This window comes from Austrofundulus limnaeus, unplaced genomic scaffold (genome assembly GCF_001266775.1).
Source record: "Austrofundulus limnaeus strain Quisiro unplaced genomic scaffold, Austrofundulus_limnaeus-1.0 Scaffold210, whole genome shotgun sequence".
NCBI lineage: Eukaryota > Metazoa > Chordata > Actinopteri > Cyprinodontiformes > Rivulidae > Austrofundulus > Austrofundulus limnaeus.
Window position 1 is genome coordinate 675,246 of NW_013952612.1, and position 2,597 is coordinate 677,842.

General features: G+C 39.0%; 2 protein-coding genes across 2 annotated transcripts in view; both read right to left on the reverse strand.

Annotated features, from left to right (window-relative positions):
• Positions 1-975, reverse strand: part of ip6k1 (inositol hexakisphosphate kinase 1) — a gene marked incomplete at its 3' end in the record, with an annotated part of 18,155 nt that extends 17,180 nt beyond the window's left edge. The window contains 1 exon segment of the mRNA XM_014019156.1: positions 822-975.
• Positions 1-2,597, reverse strand: part of LOC106525074 (E3 ubiquitin-protein ligase TRIM39-like) — a 13,591-nt gene that overhangs the window by 7,226 nt on the left and 3,768 nt on the right. The gene's annotated exons all lie outside the window — the stretch shown is intronic.

A 2,597-nucleotide genomic window follows, 5' to 3' on the forward strand; every position in this document is an offset into this window, starting at 1 on the left:
TCGGGGGGGGGGGGGTGACATCTGAGAGAAATTTGCAAGTTATTTTGACAATGCAAAAAAGCTATAAGCACCGTGACAGTCATAAATGTGTAAAAACAGCCATCTACCCGATCTAATGTCTTTTTATTTACCAACTGGACCTTTCACAGAGCCTAAAATATAGTGTCAGAGTTACTGAGGAAGACCTGAATGCCAAATTGAATAAACAGGGAAGTAGTTAAAGTTATTTAATCTAACAAAACAAACATCAGTAAGGTGTAAACTTTCACAGCTCGCCAGGGATTCAAATCTGCCCGGATTGATAACCTGGTTGAGACTCCCGTTAAAATCATATTTACACACAAAGCTACTAGCTTAAAGCTAATTAAACTTTTAGAGACCGACCTCTTCGTGTTACAAATAACACCAGCTCAACTTCTAATGATAACATCTCGCAAACATCCACTGTTATCTGACAGTGTCTCTAACTGATTAATTATTTCACGTTTATAGACTCAGATACCAGTTAGCTGACTGGGAGCTTCTTGACCTTAGCCTGACAACATGCTAAAAAAAAGTCGGCTGTATTATTATTCAACAGCTTGAATTGAAACTAAAACATCACCTGGTTTGATGTCGTTAACTTTTAAGGTCTCCGCTTCTTTAAATGCCGCGTTGCTTTGTCACAGTCGGTCTGAAAACACTGGCATTAGGGCAGGCTCTGCTTGCAGRTTTAAGTAGCTTCGCATGCTAACGCTAGCAGACTAACATCGCGGATTGATATTACGCAGCGTCTCCGGTTGGATTGCACCAAGCTGGTAAAAATAATAACACTTACACACCTTCAGAATCGCCGAGTGGACGCTCGAAGTCCGCGCGAAGAGCACCGTGGGTAGGCTAAAGACATCAGGGAGGACCGTGGATGTCTGTCGCCGGTGCTCCAACACACTGATGGCGGAGAAAAACATCGAAATTACAGTGAAGCTAATGCGGTAGCTTTTTCCAGTTCACCATGACTGCGAGGCTTTGGCGCCACCTACAGGCCGCAGCTGGAACKGCACCTCCTGGAATAAATTAATTATAAATTACTGCGTCAGCAGCCCTCGCCTCATCAAAATTCACTGTCATTAAAAAAATTAGGTATTCAAATATCATCATATTCACATTACATACTAAATAGCTGTTCACACACTGTGGTATAATTATGTGTACATAAATTAGTAAAAAAAATGTATTTCCAACATCTGATCAGAGAACAGGAAAAACAATCAGTTACTTTAACACTGGAGGTTAAAATGAACCACAGTTCAGATTCATCTTCAGATCAAACACTTCAAATAAAATATCTTTAAAAAGGAACAGCATGTCACACAACGTTAGAGATTTTCTTCTGTTTTATAAAGAATCAGAAAAGATTAAAACAGACTGTGGTGTCAGGATTATCTGCAGACAAGGTCAGTTTATTGAAGCTCTGAGAGAATTTGTCTCTAAGAAGCTTTTTTCACAACAAACGTTCGGTTARGAGACATGACCGGTGGTGGTCAAGAGGCCATGTCGGGCCGTTCATGTTGCAGCAGTAAAGAAGTACATTTACTAGTACAATATTTGAGAATTTGTACTTTGTAAAGGATTTTTCTTTTAAACTTTTTCCTTTAAGTCCATTTCTCTAAAGACTTTAGTTTGTTTTTTTATGGCTGTTTGTGTTTATTTTGTACCATCAAGATGTTATACTGATGTGTTTCACTAGACTTAAAAAAGACAGAAGAAGAAAAATAGAATTTTTAGTCAGTTTTTATTTTCCAAAATCTTGTAAAATTCASTCAACAGCCTGTCATCACAGGATAATTGTTGTTTTTAAAACACTGTATTAGTTTTGCAGAATTGCTCATCATCATACATAGTTTTAACAGAATTTAAAAACTGAGCAGATCTTTGTTTAGTGAAATTACAGAAAAGAATTTATTGAAAAAAATCAGAACAAAAGGATTTAATCAGAACTGTTACTGTTACGTCTCCAACTTCCTGTTTCAGATCTGTGAGTTTCAAACTGACCAATCAGGTTTAACTTTGTTTTCAGCAGGAAGAACATCAGAGCTGCTGTTTGACCACTGAGATCTTCACTGGACACATTTTTATTGGACTGAAAGTGAGAATAAACAGAAACATCTTCTCAGTGAAAGTGTGTGTGAAGGTGTGTATGTGTGTGTTTGTATCAGGATCAGAGAACGACAGATTTCCTCTGTTCCAGTCCAGATTCACTCTGATCCTCTGGAGCTTCTGCTGAACTGGGAGATATTTACCAGGAGCTGCTGGTGACTCTGCTGAGTATTTATGATATATGAAGCACAATCCCCATACGTTAGACCGTGTGTATCCCTTCCTCTGGACTGACTCTGGTAACAAACCAAGTCTCCAGTTTTCACTGTCTCCAACATCAACATCCCAGCTGTGATTTCCTGAGTTAAAACCCTCAGAACTCAGAACAGACCATAAATTATCAAATCTCTCTGGATTATCAGGAAGCTGCTGTTTATTTCCTGCTCTCATGCTGGTCAGATCTTCAGACAGGACCAGTCCTTTACCAGCAGTGTTTGGGTCCAGGATGATGGGGCTGTAGA